Below are 18,209 nucleotides of genomic sequence, written 5' to 3' on the forward strand. Positions count from 1 at the left end.
TCTAAATGATTCATAAATTCTCACAGAATGCTTTTCTTGATTTTTGCTGAACTTTTCTATCCATAACCAATTTATGATTGTAATTGATAAGTTACATGAATGTCACACGAATTGTCACATGAATGTCAGTTGATATTTTCATTTAACGTACCATATAGGGTAAAATGACAAAGACATTGAATATTGACTTGTTTATCAACGATGTGACTTCCTTGCTGCATTGGATAATACCTTTTAAATATTGGGAGATTATTTGCCATTTTTTTGTGCTATTCACAATGTAACAGCTACAAATATACCAATTAAAAAATCTTAATAGTATACTTTATTTTTTATTTCAATAGGTTTTTGGGGAGCAAGTAGTGTTTGGTTACATGAATAAGTTATTTAGTGGTGATTTCTGAGATTTTGGTGCACTCATCACTCATCACATATATATGTGATATGTATACACACACACACACACACACACACACACACATACCACAGTTTCTTTTACCCACTTGTTGATTGATAGGCATTTGGGCTGGTTCTATATTTTTGCAATTATGAATTGTGCTGCTATAAACATGAGTGTGCAAGTATCTTTTTCGAATAATGACTTCTTTTCCTCTGGGTAGATAACCAGTAGTGGGATTGCTGGATCAAATGGTAGTTCTACAAGGTCTCCAAACTGTTCTCTACACTGTTTCCCATAGTGGTTGTACTAGTTTACATTCCCACCAGCAGTGTAGAAGTGTTCCCTTTTCACCGCATCCACGCCAGCATCTATTATTTTTTTATTATGGCCATTCTTGTGGGAGTAAGGTGTTAGTGCATTGTGGTTTTGATTTTCAAATCCCTGATCATTAGTGATGTTGAGCACTTTTTCATATGTTTGTTGGCCATTTGTATATCTTGTTTTGAGAATTGTCTATTCATGTCTTTAGCCCACTTTTTGATGCAATTGTTTGTTTTTTTCTAATTTGTTTGAGTTCCTTGTAGATTCTGGATATTAATCCTTTGTCAGATGTATAGATTGTGAATATTTTCTCCCACTCTGTGGGTTGTCTGTTTATTCTGCTGATTGTTTGTTTTGCCATGCAAAAGCTCTTTAGTTTAATTAAGTCCCACCTATTTATCTTTGTTTTTGTTGCATTTGCTTTTGAGTTCTTGGTCATGAAATCTTTGCCTAAGCCAATGTTTAGAAGTGTTTTTCTGATGTTCTTGTCTAGAATTTTTATGGTTTCAGGTCTCAGATTTAAGTTCTTGATCCATCTTGAGTTGATTTTTGTATAAGGTGAGAGATGAGGATCCTGTTTCATTCTCTTACATGTAGCTTGCCAATTATCCCAGCACCAATTGTTGAATCGGGTGTCCTTTCCCCACTTTACGTTTTTGTTTGCTTTGTCAAAGATCAGTTGGCTGTAAGTATTTGGCTTTATTTTGGGTTGTCGAGTCGGTTCCATTGGTCTATGTGCCTACTTCTTTTTTTTCTTCAAAAGAGACAATTTATTTAGAATAAAACAAAAGCAGCTCAACTGTGAGTGCATGTTTGAGAGACAGCTACTCTTAAGCTGTGTGAGCCATAAAAAAGGTTTTTCTTTACTCTTCTAGAAATCTTATGTACATAGCACAAAGCAAACAGGTCATTTTTTTCCTCACTTAAAACACTGGCATTGGCATCACAATGGCAGATACAAAACTTTAAGCTGCCATTTTAGTGAAATGCACAAATACTAAATAGATTACCTTTCTTCCATCAGAGGCCCATGTAAATTCCACATAAGCCACAATTTCTCTTCAAAAAGTTCCATTAGAGCTTTGAATTACACATCTCCATCTGCTGTTCAACCAGTTTTGCATGGACAATAATCATGACCAGGTAATCTTCGGATTTAGCCAGTGCCTTGGAATCCAGGAATTGTTGGGAGAGCTCACAAGGTGGGAAGGCAAGAAGGATCCCGGTGTTTTTCTTGTCTTTGTTGTGCTCCCCTCCCCAGGCTGATCACCCTGGGTATCTGCTTTTGCTTTAAATAGGACACAAGGCTCCTAAGCAGCCTCTTAGTAGAAATGACAGTGTCTGAGGAAGAGGAGGACCGGCTGTCAGAACTTCCAGGCACAGCCAGAAGAATGGCATAACCATTAGGCCCTGCTACTTTGATGCATCGAGTTACTTCATCCAACTTGGGCTGGTCTAAACAGAGACACTGAGTGATCCTGAGCTGGGCCACTTTGGCCCTCCACAAGAAGACTGCTAGCCACTTGGAGGTCACCCTGCAACTTCCACACTGCATGTTGGAATGTTGGAAGGGAAGTTGCTGTTCTTCAGTAGAAGCATGCCCTGCCAGGCCAAACAGAGTTTAGGAGAGGCTGCTGCCACAGGGGCTGTCCCCTCATCCTGTTTCTGGGAAGGGGACTTCAGCTTCCAGGAAACAGTGTTGGTGCTAGGTGCACTCCCATCAGTGTGGTCTTCTTTTTTTCAGAAGGTTTTTCCCCTCAGTGGTGCTTCCTATCCACTCAGCTGAGGCAGAGTTTTCATGGTCTCGCTTGTCACCCTGGCTCTTCTCCAAACTACCTCATCCGTCTCTGATTGGAGAGGGCCTTTCCAAGAGAAGACGGGAAGATGGATCATTGTCGCTGTTGTAAGGATCCTGGCTACTGCTCAATTCTGGACTGTGGTCAGGAGAAGGAGTGCAGTGACATTTTCGTGGGCAGTCACTCTCAGGAGACCTATTGAGATGCCGTCCTCCACTCTCCTCAGGCAGCTTTTGCTTACCAGGCTGGTCTCTGCTGCTGGGCAGATCTTGATCACCTCTGTCCCTGTCCAAAGACCAACTATCCTGCCTGTGATCCAGGCTATTCAGTGGCTCGTAAGCAGGCACAGCAGTAGCTGCAGTCCCAGTGCTGCCTTCTCCGACTGGGGGTGGGGGTGGCATCCAATCGGAATCAGGATAAAGGTCTCTGTCACAATCTCTGTATAGTAAGGGTGGTGTCCTATCCTAAGCACCCCTCAAAGGGTCAAGGGCCTGATGTCCAAAAGCATCTGTCACCAGCTCATAATGAGTCAAGGGCAGAGGCAGCATATATTGTTGCTGGTAACAACGTTTGGTGTCTGCAAAGTCTACTCTAAGGTGGTGATCTGGGCCACCAAGTGGGAAGCCCCGCATATGGGTCCAGGCAGCGTGCACTGCATCCAGGCTTTCATACTGGATATACACCCAACTATCACCTTTCTGTAGTCTGTGGGGTGTATGGTACTCTCATGCCAGGGCAGCAAGAGGCATCCAAGGTTTCAGGCCACCCACCCAGAGGCGGGTGGTGTGTGTAGCTTTACCATAACCGATTTTGATAGGATTCCAAATTATGATTTTGCTGAACATTGCTAATTTGGCCCTGTGGGACATATCTAGGTTCTCAAATTTGAGAAAGCCGTAATTACTGGTCTGGCCAAGAGAAGGGCTCTTGATATCTATTTCCGTGATGACTCCAAAGTGATCAAACTCCCTTCTTAGGTCAGTCTCTGTTAACAGTTGTGTCTAGGTTGCCCAAGAAAAGCGTCTGGTTAGTTCTGTGATGATCCTTGGGTGACATCTCATCCACTTTTCTGAAAGGAGCAGCATCTGCTTCAGCTCCCTCCCTTGGTTTAAGACTGTATGCTGGGTGCACTCTCTCGTAGAACAGATAGTCTCCTTTTCTTTCCAGCTCTCCAGGCAATGGTGGCAGAGGTGGAGGGGGTAGGCGGCCAAGAGCCATCTGCTGCAGCCCTAGTCTCTGTATCCCAAAGCTGCACCACCAGGGGAAAGTGATCTCTGGCCTCCACCACCTCCAGGGGAGTGCGGGTGACCACTTACAGAGGCTCCCACCACACTGGCTGATGGAGGATAAATATCTTTGTCTAAAGGGGAGCAGCTGCGGTGCCGGCTCCCATGCACAGCTTCTGTCTTCAGAGGCAGGTCAGAGAGCACCAGGCCGCCTCTGCGTGCTTGGCCACCCACGCGTCCTCTGGCTGTGGGACGTTTACAAAGGCTACCGGCTCATCTCCGCTGCCAGAACCCGATAGGTGATTGATTTTGACCCTTACATCCCTGAAGCCTTTGAACTCATGAAACGGGCCATCCTCCACCGCTTCCTCACTCAGCTAGGACAAGAGCTGAAGAGGCGGCCCCAGAGGAAAGCGACTCCACCCCTCCACCCCTCCACCCCGGGAGCTGCTGCTCGACTCGCCCTGTCCGAGTAATTTTTGGTGCCGGGAAGCTATAACTATGCAAGACACCACTGTAATTGCCCCCACTGGTGTCATACTCGTGACTGCCACCTCGGCTGCTGGACTTGTCCAGGTGGAGACTCTGCTGCCACCTGCTGCCACTATTGGTCTTTCTACTGCTGCTCTCATTGGCCTATGTGCCTATTTTTCTACCAGTACCATGCTGTTTTGGTGACTATGGCTTTATAGTATAGTTTGAAGTCAGATAATGTGATGCCTCCAGATTTGTTTCTTTCAGCAGTGTTTTGTAGTTTTCCTTGTAGAGGTCTTTCATTTCCTTTGTTAGGTATATTCCAAAGTGTTATTTTATTATTATTATTATTATTTTTGCAGCTATTGTAAAAGGGGTTGAGTTCTTGATTTGATTCTCAGCTTGGTTGTTGTTGGTGTATAGCAGAGCTACTGATTTGTGTACATTAATTTTGTATCCTGAAACTTTGCTGAATTCATTTATTAGTTCTAGGAGTTTTCTGTTGGAGTCTTTAGGGTTTTCTAGGTATACTATCATATCATCAGCAAACAGCGACAGTTTGACTTCCTCTTCACCAGTTTGGATGCCCTTTATTTCTTTCTCTTGTCTGATTGCTCTGGCTAGGACTTCCAGTACTATGTTGAATAGAAGTGGTGAGAGTGGACATCCTTGTCTTGTTCCAGTTCTCAGGGGGAATGCTATCAACTTTTCCCCATTCAGTATTACGTTGGCTGTGGGTTTGTCATAGATAGCTTTTATTACATTAAGGTATGTCCCTTCTATGCTGATTTTGCTGAGGGTTTTAATTATAAAGGAATGCTAGATTTTGTCAAATGCTTTTTCTGCATTGATTGAGATGATAATGTGATTTTTGGTTTTAATTCTGTTTATGTAGTGTATCACATTTATTGACCTGCATATGTCAAACCATCTTTGGTATGAAACCCACTTGATCATGGTGGATTATCTTTTTGATATTCTGATGGATTTGGTTAGCTAATAGTTTGTTAAGGATTTTTGCATTTGTATTCATCAGGGATATTGGTCTGTAGTTTTCTTTTTTTGCTATGTCCTTTCCTGATTTTGGTATTAGGGTGATATGGGCTTCATAGAATGACTTAAGGAGGATTCCCTCTTTCTCTACCTTGTGGAATAATGTCAATAGGATTGGTACAAATTCTTTGAATGTCTGAAAGAATTCAACTGTGAATCCGTTTGATCCTGGACTTTTTTTGTTGGAGATTTTTAAAATTACCATTTCAATCTTGCTGTTTGTTATTGGTTTTAGAATAGAATAGTGTTTCTATTTTTTCCTGTTTTAATCTAGGGGGATTGTATATCTCCAGGAATTTATCCATCTCCTCTAGGTTTTCTAGTTTATGTGTGTAAAGGTGTTCATAGTAGCCTTGAATAATCTTTTGTATTTCTCTGGTATCAGTAGTAATATCTCCTGTTTCATTTCTAATTGAGCTTATTTGGATCTTCTCCCTTCTTTTCTTGGTTAATCTCACTAGTGGTCTATCAGTTTTATTTATCTTTTCTTTTTTTTTTTTTTTTTTGAGATGGAGTCTCGCTGTGTCGCCCAGGCTGGAGTGCAATGGCGAGATCTTGGCTCACTGCAAGCTCTGCCTCCTGGGTTCATGCCATTCTCCTGCCTCAGCCTCCCGAGTAGCTGGGACTACAGGTGCCCACCACCACGACTGGCTAAATTTTTTTGTATTTTTAGTAGAGACGGGGTTTCACCATGTTAGCCAGGATGGTCTCGATCTCCTGACCTCGTGATCCGCCCATCTCGGCCTCCCAAAGTGCTGGGATTACAGGCATAAGCCACTGCACTTGGCCAATTTTATTTATCTTTTGAAAGAACCAGGTTTTTGTTTCATTTATCTTTTGTATTTCTTGGTTTCAATTTCATTTAATTCTGCTCTGATCTTTGTTATTTATTTTCTTCTGCAGGGTTTGGGTTTGGTTCATTCTTGTTTCATTCCTTGAGGTGTGACCTTGGATTGTCTATTTGTGCTCTTTCAGACTTTTTGATGTAGACATTTAATGCTATGAATTTTCCTCTTAGCAAGGTCTTTGCTGTATTCCAGAGGTTTTGATAGGTTGTGTCACTATTATCATTCAGTTCAAATAATTTTAGAATTTTCATCTTGATTTTCTTGTTGACCCAACGATCATTCAGGAGCAGGTTATTTAATTTCCATGTATTTGCATGGTTTTGAGGGTTCCTTTGGAGTTGATTTCCAATTTTATTCCACTGTGGTCTGAGAGAGTACTTGATATAATTTCAATTTTCCTAAATGTATTAAGACTTGTTTTGTGGCCTATCATATGGTCTAACATGGAGAATGTTCCATGTGCTGATGAATAGAATGTATATTCTGCAGTTGTTGGGCAGAATGTTCTGTAAATATCTGTTAAGTCCATTTGTTCTAGGGTATAGTTTAAATCCATTGTTTCCTTGTTGACTTTCTGTCTTGATGACCTGTCTAGTGCTGTCAGTGGAGTATTGAAGTCCCCCACTATTATTGTGTTGCTGTCTATCTCATTTCTTAGGCCTAGTAGTAATTGTTTTATAAATTTGGGAGCTCCAGTGTTAGGTGCATATATATTTAGAATTGTGAAACTTTCCTGTTGGATAAGTCCTTTCATCATTATATAATGTCCCTCTTTGTCTTTTTTAAATTGCCATTGCTTTGAAGCTCATTTTGCCTAATATAAGAATAGCTACTCCTGCTTGCTTTTGATGTCCATTTGCATGAAATATCTATTTCCATCCCTTTATCTTAAGTTTATGTGAGTCCTTATGTGTTAGATGAGTCTCTTAAAGACAGCAGTTACTTGGTTGGTGAATTCTTATCCATTCTGCCATTCTGTATTTTTTAACTGGAGCATTTAGGCCATTTTCATTCAACGTTAGTGTTGAGATGTGAGGTCCTGTTCTATTCGTGGTGCTATTTGTTGTTTGTTGCCTGAATACCTGTTTTTTTTTTTAATTGTGTTTTTGTTTTATAGGCCCTGTGAAATTTATGCTCAAAGGAGGTTCTATTTTAGTGTGCTTCAAGGATTTGTTTCGAGATTTAGAGCTCCTTTAGCCATTCTTGTAGTGTTGGCTTGATACTGGTGAATTCTCTCAGCATTTGTTTGTCAGAAAAAGACTGTATCTTTCCTTCATTTATGAAGCTTAGTTCTGCTGGATACAAAACTCTTGGCTGATAATGGTTTTGTTTAAGGAGTCTGAAGATAGGGCCCCAATCTCTTCTAGCTTGTAGGATTTCTGCTGAGAAATCTGCTGTTAGTCTGCTAGGTTTTCCTTTAGAAGTTACCTGGTGCTTTGCCTCACACCTCTTAAGATTCTTTCCTTCGTCTTGACTTTAGAAAATGTGATGACTATGTGCCTAAGTGATTATCTTTTTGCTATAAATTTCTCAGGTGTTCTTTGAGCTTCTTGTATTTGGATATTTAGATTTCTAGCAAAGTTGGGAAGTTTTCCTCAATTATTCCCTTAAATATGTTTTCCAAACTTAGATTTCTCTTCTTCCTCAGGAACACCAATTAATCTTAGGTTTGGTCATTTAACATAATCCCAAATTTCTTGGAGGGTTTGTCCATTTTTTAAATTATTTTTTCTTTGTCTTTGTTGGATTGGGTTAATTCAAAAACCTTGTCTTTGAGCTCTGAAGTTCTTTCTTCTGCTTGTCTGATTCTATTGCTGAGACTTTCCAGTGCATTTTGCATTTCTCTAAGTGTGTCCTTGATTTCCAGAAGTTGTGATTGTTTTTTATCTATGCTATGTATTTCACCAAAGGCTAGGAGCTTGTATGCCAAAGAAAGCAAAAGGATCCTTGACAACAATTATTAACCCTACTAGTACTAGATTGAAGGCTGTCAGGAAAGATGCTCTGTGTCTATATTTTGGTTGAGGGAGGTAATTCTCTCCTTCAGTGTGATGTCTGGGTACTGCTGGCTAATAACCCACATGTGCTCCTCAAACACCCAACTGTAACCTTAGGAAACACAAATCTAGAACTGGAGCGGTGGCCCTGTGGTGTATTGCATCTTTAATCTCTTGCTGGGTACGCTGCCCAGGTTGGCCACCACTGCTGACACCACCACCAGGAGAAGTAGCAGAAGCCTCATCTTAATTGAGCCAGCTGCTTCAGCTGCCCTCATACTGAGACTGCCTATCATACACTTTTAAAATTAACCTATGCTGCTAACATTTTCTCTGTTATCTTTTAAAGTCTAGACTAGGGTTTTCTGTAAGGGCCAGATAGGAAATATTTTATGCTTTTTGGTCCATATGGTATCTGTTGCAACTATTCAACTGCCATGAAAGCATAAAAGCAGCCATGGATGATAGTGAACAAAGAGCTGTGGCTGTCTTCCAATAAAACTTTATTTACACAAACAGCTGGCAGGCTGGATTTGGCCTACTGGCCATAGTGATCCTTGTTCTACAATCAATGAAATAATAAATTAAACCCTGATTTTAGCATCACTAACTTTTGTGATGTAAATACTCCCACCATAGCCAATTTCATGCTATCAGTATGGCGTCATGAAATAAAGACTTGGGAAAAGATGCATAGTAGCATTCCATGCTTATAGTATTTCCATTGTATGGACACGATAGATATAAATAACCTCACAAGTCTTGATAGTAGTAAAATGTATCAAAGTAATATGAATGATAAGTTGTGAATATTTATTAGCTTCATTTCTAACATGATTTATTTCAAGTTGATATAATTTATTTTGTAATAATGGCTATGTTTAACAATCAGCTCACAAAATCCCTGAAAATTTAACAATTGGCACCTGTGAGCTGTGTGTAGTTACATGGGAATACAGAATATCAGACCTATTATTTATAGCACATACTGGAATAAATTTCAAATGGCTCTAAGAGATAAATGTAAAAATAAAATGAAATCACACAAGTTCTAGAGAAGGTAGGATGAAGTCCTCTACAATCTGTGAGTGGGAAAAAGTTTCTAAACTATGGCTAAAATCCAGAAGCAATAAGGAAAATGAGATTATATTAGCTTTATAAAATGAATTGAAACTCTTTTTTTTTTTGCATTTTCTGGAATAATTTATAAAACAGGAATTAGTTTTTGGAAGTTTGATAGAGGCCGGCACGAGGTGGCTCATGTCCATATGTAGTCCCAGCTACTCCAGGAGCTATGGCAGGAAGATCCTTTGATCCCAGAAGTTCAAGATTGCAGTGAACTACAATCATGCTACTACACTCCAGCCTGGGTGACAGAGCGAGACCCTGTCTCAAAACAACAACAACAACAACAACAAAAACAAAGTTTGATAGAGTTCATTTTGAAAGCATGCCGGCAGGCCTGGAGATCTTTGGTTTGGAGATTTAACTACCAATTAAATTTCCTTAATCCTTGTGAGTCTATTTTAAGTTCCTTTTTCTTCTTGGGTTAGTTTGGCATTTTATATATTTTCCAGGAATTTATTTATTTTATCTCTTTTGAAACCTGTAATTATTTTCCTATCTTTATTTTTTGATCAGCGTTTTATTTACCTTTGTTGTCTCCTTTTCTCCTTATTCACTTTTATCAAAAGTTTATCTTAGCAATCTTTTCAAAAATAGAGCTTTTTAGTTTTATAAATGTCTTCTACTTAAAAAATGTATTATATTGTTTCCTTTATTATATCTTTTTTCTTCTTTGGGTTTGCTTTGATGTTCTTTTTTATAACTTCTTCAGTTGGATGCTTAGCATACTTTGTTTCAACTTTTATTGTTTCTTCATAAACATATTTAAAGGTATAAATGTTCTTTTTAAATAATATTTTAGTTATGTACCATATATTTTGTATTTCCAAGTTCATTCAATTCTAGGTATTTACTCATTTTGATTATAATTTCATTTTTAACCTGTGAGTTATTTAGCAATATGTTACCTTCAAAATTTGAGACATTTGTAAAAGTTTTGTATTATTAATTTCTTGTATTATCTCATGTTTAGAAGATAAAATCTGCATGAAGGCTGGGTGCAGTGGCTCATGCCTGTAATCCCAGCATTTTGGGAGGCAGAGGAGGGAGGATCCCTAGAGCCCAGGAGTTTGAGACCAGACTGGGCACATAGCAAGACGCTGTGTGTACAAAAAACTTTTTGAAAAATAGTTGGGTGAGGTGATGTACATCTGTAGTAGTTCTAGCTATTTAGAAGACTGAGGTGGTAGGGATGGCTTGAGCCCAGGAGTTAGAGATTGCAATGATCTATGATCACGTCCCTGCACTCCAGCCTGGGTGACAGAGTTAGATCTTGTTTCAATAAGAAATCTGCATAATATTGTCCCTGGGTTTATTGGAACTTTCTGTAAACTTAGTCTACTAGTGTAAATATGTGCATGATTCTAAAAATATGTATGTGCTATTTGTTGCACGAACTATTGTAGCATATATATATATAAAAATCATACCATTGGGACATACATATTAAAGATCTGAACAGTATAATTAATAGTATGAGTCTATTAATTATAATGTTTAGATAAAAATCTGTTTAATTTTTGCTTAGTACTTTTTTTCTCATTAAAATTTGTTTTAATATGTCTCAAAATTCTGTGAGAGATCTGTGGTCAAGTTGTTTCCATTAAAAAGTACTAATTTTAAAAACTAATAACTTAAAACTGCCACACACACAGACACACACACACCAAAGTGGTCCACAAGACATTCTCCTTTCCTTCTGAAGGTTTTATGATGCACTGCTTTCATTAACCAGTCTTTTACTATTAAACTTAAATGGCCAAATGAAACAAACAGTTCTGAGACCATTCCTTCACCACTGATTAAGACTGAGGTTGCAGGTATTAGGGGTAATATTCATTTCGGCTTTCTGGGTAGACTTGGTGACGTTGCCAGCTCCAGCAGCCTTCTTGTCCACTGCTTTGATGACACCCGTGGCAACTGTCTCACGTCACGAACAGCAAAGCAACACAAAGGTGGAGAGTCTAAGAGGCTCTCAACATACTGCTTAGTAAATTTTTGATAGTTGGGTGTTAAAAAAAAAACTCCCAGTGATTTATCTGTTTCTCTACTATACAGTTAGTGTAACCTATTATTAGGTGCATATGTATATTTGCAATGGTTATATCTTCTCACAGTTTTTTATTTACCCCCCACATTAAATTCTCTTTTGTCAGCTATTATGAATGCGATTCTGGAATTCTTTAGGTTTCTGTTGTTTTTTTTTTTGTCTTTCACTCTTTCATTTTCAAACTTACTGTGTCTTTTGGTTTTAAGAATGTTTCTCATAGAAAACATATTTTTGGATTTCATTTTTATTTCTTAATAACATAGAGAGTATTTGTCTTTTTATTTGTGAACTAAAACCATTTATATTTGTTGTAATTTTTATTATATTAGGAATTATTTATTCCATATTTTATATTTTCAATTTACTCCACTTTCTTTTGTTTTCTACTGGCTTGAAAATTATATATTCTATTTTGGTTTCATTATGGCTAGCCTGAAGACCCTTACTCATGTTTATTTATTCCTGTTAATGTCTTAAATTTATCAATATCTGTATATTCATCCTAACTGGACAATTTAGTGGACTCATGTGTATATATTAGTTATTGTTCATATTTATATATACGAATGCATATATATGAACTTGCAGAAATATATCCTAATGGATCTGCTTCTCTGAATGAACCCTATTATACCCAGCTTCAGAAAGAGAGAAAAATAAGAGATGGGAAAAAGTCTAAACCTGGAAACATCAGAATAGAATTTAAGAACATCAAAGATAAGGAAAGAATTCAAAAACTTCCAGAGATAGTGAAGAGATCAGCAATTAGAACAAAAATAAGATTTGAACAGTACACAGAAGATGACAAAAGGGAAAAAGTGTTTTTAAATATCAAAGGAAAGTTCAGGCGCAGTGGCTCATGCCTGTAATCCCAGCACTTTGGGAGGTGAAGGCAAGTGAATTGCTTGAGCCCAGGAGTTCCAGACCAGCCTGGGCAACATGGCAAAACCCTGTCTCCACAAAAAATATAAAAATTAGCCAGGCATGGTGGTGCATTCCTGTAGTACCAGCTACTTTGGAAGGTGAGGTGGGAGGATCACCTTAACCCTGAGGAGGTGGAGGCTGCAGTGAGCTGTGATCGTGCAGCTGCACTCCAGCCTGAGTAACAGAGTGGGATCCTGTCTCAAAGGAAAATAAATTTGAAACTAGAATTGTATATCCAGCCAAATTGTCTTTCAACTATGATGACCTAACAGGTATACTTTAGATAAGACCAACAATGATGTTTCGCCACACAAAGATACATATTGAAAACATGTTTGAAGCAATCCTTAATATTTAAGAAATATGGTAAAGGTGATAAAATTCCTTGGTAAAGTTTGTATATCCTCACTAAAGTGAGAAAAAAACCAAACTTGCAATTTATCCAAAACAACTTATAATTAAAATTTGAGACAATATCAATATGATAGGAATGGTGAATGGGAATATATACATCGCAGGGATTTGACCTAATGAAATTGTAAGAGCTGGTCAAGCAGCCTCTGTAAGAAGATTATCTGTACTTCCAATGCAAGAGCTTTGAAATACAGAGCAGACAGTTGGGAAGGGGAGGTGAAGTAAAGTGGAGGTGAGCAAGAACAAGCTGGAACCCACAAACTGGAGCCCACGAGGACAGACTACAATTTGTATTAGTGATTATTGCCTTTAACCTTGATTGTGCATGTTTGTTTATTGCAGAAACCAGAGTCCTGCATCATAGTTGCCAAGCACACAGCTGGCCCAGGAGTCAGAGAAGCTTAGTGGGGAAGGTAGAGCAACTGGAGGCTCCACTGATGCTTCCCACAAAGAAGGAGAGCTGGCAGACAAGGGCTAATGCCCAGCAAACCTTTCACAGGGTTCTCTCTTGTGGCCCACCCTAATTAGAAATATACAGGAAAGGGAATTTTAGGAAGCACAGTTCAGTTTAGTCATGTTGACACATTACAAAGCCACTGCTCACAAGTATTTGCACTCTCCTTCCACCCTCCACATCTCCTAGCTTTCTTTTACATTTCCTGTCTCTTCACCCTTTCTTGCTGACCTCTAAGAGAGCTTCTCCGTCTGTTCTTCCAACTCACTGCTTTATTCATCACCTTTATCCACTTTGCTATATACCTTATTTATTGTTTTATTTACTTCAACTGTTATATCCCATCCTTAATATTCAACTTGGTCCTTTTTTATGTTTTCTCATTCTTGCTTCATATTGCTGATTATCGGCCTTAACCTCTTCATATATTTATCATTACTATATTAATTTCTTGGTCCACCTCTTCTCTTAATCCTAATTTAGATGGCTTATGTTGTCGAGTTTGTTGTCTTTCTTATGTGATAGTTGTGTTCTTTATATGGCTTTTTGATTGTTGTCTTGAAAACTCTTCCTCTTGGATTATCAGTTACTAGCCACGGCTATGTGTTGGAAAAGGGCTAAATCCCAGCCTGCAGTTTATGTACCTCCAAATGAATTAAAACTTTGGAAACTGCCCAGGGGATGGAACCTCGGGGCCTGAAGAACTGATGGTGATTATCCCAATTTTCCCACCATTGCCAAATCATGTTTAGAGGTGAAGCCACTTGGGCTGCTGGGTCAGGTGGGGACTTGGAGAACTTTTCTGTCTAGCTAAAGGATTGTAAACACACCAATCAGTGCTCTGTGTCTAGCTAAAGGTTTGTAAATGCACTAATCAGCACTCTGTAAAAATGCACCAATCAGCACTCTGTGTCTAGTTAAGGTTTGTAAACGCACCAATCAGCACTCTGTAAAAACGCACCAATCCGCACTCTGTAAAATGGACCAATCAGCACTCTGTAAAATGGACCAAACAGCAGGACGTGGGTGGGGCCAAATAAGGGAATAAAAGCTGGCCCCCCGCCCCCAGCTCCAGCAGCAGCAACTTGCTCGGGTCGCCTTCCATGCTGTTTAAGATTTGTTCTTTTGGTCTTTGCAATAAATCTTGCTGCTGCTCACTCTTTGGGTCCACACTACCTTTATGAACTGTAACATTCACCATGAAGGTCTGCAGCTTCACTCCTGAAGCCAGCAAGACCACGAACCCACCAGGAGAAACGAACAACTCCAGACACGCCACCTTTAAGAGCTGTAACACGGCGAAGGTCTGCAGCTTCCTTCTTGAGGTTAGCGAGACTACAAACCCACCAGAAGGAAGAAACCCCAGACGCATCTGAACATCTGAAGGAACAAACTTCGGAAACACCATCTTTAAGAACTGTAACACTCATTGCGAGGGTCCGCAGCTTCATTCTTTAAGTCAGTGAGACCAAGAACCCACTGGAAGGAACCAATTCCGGACACAATGTCCCTAGTCCATGTTTCATATTTAAACTCTCTACAAGCAGTCTGCATAGATTTCATTCGCGTTCCCCGGGGGTTTGGAATGGGAGTAGTACAGCAGTGAATGCCCAGGATACTGGTTGGCACACGCCTGCCTTTCATTCCTCCTCCTCCCTGCAGGGCTTTGGTACCGCACTTGTAGTACCGTCCTGAAACCTGTAGCTTAGGCTGCTGGTGCCAATCTCTGTGGTGATTGGGCAGGCCGTGATGGTCCACGTGGCAGAATAGAAACAGAAACGCTGTTCCCCTTTGACCTCCTTCTAGTAGCTACCTCTGGCTGCCTTTCCCCCAGGCTGAAGCAATTCTCTCTTTTCTCTCCCCCAACATATAACAATCCCGAGTCTTCACACTCCCCTGGGGCCTTCTCACAGTGTTTTATTTTATTTTATGATTTGTTATTAGTTTCTCAAATCTGTTTCCCTCTGGCTTCTATAGTTTCTCTAGGGTTGATTTTCAGAAGCAGCCAGTGGCTAATGTAGTTTTTCATCTTGACAGGATGAGAGAATGGTTTATAGAATGAGCAGGTGTGTCATAGGAAGGAAAGAAACAGAGACAGGAGATGGATGAGTCTTAGCGAGGGAAAGGCTATGAAGGTACAGCAAGAGATGCTGTTCTCTACATTTACTTTTTATTTTAATGTGTGTGTGTGTGTGCATGCACACATGCACATGTGTACATATACGTTAAAAGTCAATACTGTCAGGCTTATAAAAAAAATTAACAGTCCTAACCCTTCTCTACTCCACAATTCTGCTCCCTTAAGGAAAAAATTTTCAACTTCTATTTTTGCTTTTTTTTTTTTCTGGTATTTGCCTCCACATTCTGAATAAATGCCTATATCATTATTTCTGGATTTTAAAATGTTGGCTATTTTCTTTGGCTTCCTTGCATGAAGAATGAGGAGCTAGCCCAGGTGATCACTGTGTTGGCCTTCCCACACACCCACACATTCTCTTCCCCTCCTTACTTCATTTCTTCAATTCCAATATAGTTGAACAATATATGTTCTTCATTCTTCCAATATAGTTCCAATATAGTTGTTTTCATTATCAGCACTCCATGTTTATACCATTGTGTCCATGTGAATACAGTTCACACCTTAGACATGTAGCACATTAAGATTATATTCCTTTTCTTATATAACATTTTATTCTCTTAGGATTAATACTTGCCTTCCCCCAGCTATCCAAGTTGTTCAGTGAATCATGTGCCTATCTTAATTCTCTGACAGTTGTACGATGCTTTCAATAGAGTTGAACACATCAGGCAATCTCTCCGATTCCTCCTCAACCTCCATGCGGGCTCTAACTTCCTGCTCTATGCTGGATTCTGTTCACACCTTCCCTTCATCAGGATCTTGGGAATTTCCTTTGCCTGCCTCCTTATGTTAGATTTCCAGTTTCCTAATTTTGTATCTCCCTCTTTCTTGATTCATTCTCATGTTTGGTGAAGAAACTGGTATCTTCTAATAGCATCCTAAGAGAGTCCGTAAGAGGTAAAATGTATGTCTATGCATAATGGTCAGTTGTTATTCAGGCTGGCTCCAGCTTCCATACATTGTTTTAGCAGTTTCCCACGTTATAAATTCTGCATTCTCAACAAAGAAGATTTTTCAGGTCATTTTCCAGTTGTAAGATTGCAGACATGTGGTTTTGATTCCACCAGTCAACTACATCTGTGCCAGATTCAAAATCTGGGTCCAGAACTGAATTATTTGGGAAAAAGGCAGGGACTGAGGTTACTTTGCTGGTGCAGCTCTGGGCCCGGCAGTACAGCAGGACTCTGGAGTCTAAATGTGCAACCATACCACCTGATTTGTCAACTTCCTGGTGATGGCAGAGGCCATAGGTTGGAAATGGCACTGGTGGCAGTAGCCTCCTGGTTTCGTGGCTTGTGTGAGCAGTGTTGTGCTGTGGAGCTGGGTGTCACAACTGGAAGCACAGTCCATTTCCTTCCCTCAGTCTTGAGCTCTCACTGTGTCATAACTAGTCCTTTTGGCTTAAACTGGCTACAGTAATTTCTGCCTTGCTAAACTAACTTGGCCAATATATCCCTTGTATGCCTAAAGATGTCCTTGTCCTTCTGTAATACATAAGTTTGGTCAGGTATAGAATTTTAATTTCGAAACCATTTTCTTCAAAAATTAGAAAGCATTTCTCCAATGACTCTGGTTTCTAGCGTTGTTGCTGAGAAGTCCGAAGCCATTCCGTTTTGAGACCATGTATATGATTTGCTTCTTCTCTCTAAAGCTTTTCTGTTTTATCTCAAAGTAGTATTTATTCTTAATTTTTCTGTTTTTATATAATCATATTTTATTTACTTATCATTATTAGTTTTTACAGACAGGGCTTCACTCTGTTGCCCAGGCTGGAGTGCAGTAGCACAATCATAGCTCACTGCAGCCTCAGATTCCTGTATGCAAGAGATCCTCCCACTTCAGCCTCCTGAGTAGCTGGGACTCTGTGCCCAGCTAACTTTTAAAATTTTTGATAGAGATAGAGTCTTGCTTTGTTTGCCAGGCTGGCCTTAAACTCCTAGCTTCAAGTGATCCTCCTGCCTTGGCTTCCCAAAGTGCTGGGATGACAAGTGTAAACCACTGTGCCTGGCAAAAGGTCATATTTTAAAGAGTCAAAGAGTTCTGTTGTCTTATGAAAAGCAGCCTTTGTTTCCTCACTTCACCCCTTCCCATTTCCTTATTATCAGAAACGACCACTTTCACCACAATGTATATTAACAAGATAATTAAATGTATTTTTGTGCATATGAAATTGATCCCAGTAAATCTTTCAATATTATCACATTTGACTGTTATACACGTTTTCAAGAAAACATTATATATGAAAGCAGATGACTGCCTTGTATCTAAACAGACTTTGGGGTGTAGGAGTTAGAGATCCTCAAATAGCAGTTGTTAGTGGGTTTTCCTCCTCTGAAGAGTATTTCAGTCATTAGGTGGTACGATGTGACCCTAGGCTTGGGCCTAAAAATAGAAAGAAGGAGGTGTGGTGGTGCATGCCTGTAATCCCTGCTACTTGGTGGGGGTGAGGTGGGAGAATCGCTTGAACCCGGGAGGCAGAGGTCACAGTGAGCCGAGATCGTGCCACTGCACTCCAGCCTGGGCAACAGATGGAGACTCTGTCAAAAAAAAAAAAAGAAAAAAGAGAAAGAAGTGGTGGGCAGGTAATTTTGGGACCATGAGGTTCCTGACACCAACATTCCAGGATTTCAGGGTGGGCCTCCTGATCTGGGGAAAAGGCTGTGGAGTGAATCTAAAGAGCTACAACTAGAAGCCCAGTAAGGTTGATGTGGAACTTCTTGGCTGAGCCCAGCATTAAGGGATTGGAATTCTGAGGCATGGAACGTGGAAAAACCACTGTAGCCCGGGCAGGGTGTGAATGGGTGGATGCCTTGCCTCACCTGATCACTTAGGAGCATATATAAGCACCAGGAGAAACAGCAGGATCGGTGCAGAAGAAGCCACTTCCAAGCTGCTTAGGCTTCAGATGCCTTTAGTGTGACTGTGCATCGTAAATCAATCAACTTTTGTAATGCTTGCTAAAATCTCCAGCCTTAAGGGAGAAGAAC

General features: G+C 39.9%; 1 pseudogene; it reads right to left on the reverse strand.

Annotated features, from left to right (window-relative positions):
- Positions 1-1,795: 1,795 nt before the first annotated feature.
- Positions 1,796-15,921, reverse strand: LOC129036241 (RNA-binding protein 15-like; annotated as a pseudogene).
- Between the last annotated feature and the right edge of the window lie 2,288 nt (positions 15,922-18,209).

This window comes from Pongo pygmaeus, chromosome 4 (assembly GCF_028885625.2).
Source record: "Pongo pygmaeus isolate AG05252 chromosome 4, NHGRI_mPonPyg2-v2.0_pri, whole genome shotgun sequence".
Classification (NCBI taxonomy): domain Eukaryota; kingdom Metazoa; phylum Chordata; class Mammalia; order Primates; family Hominidae; genus Pongo; species Pongo pygmaeus.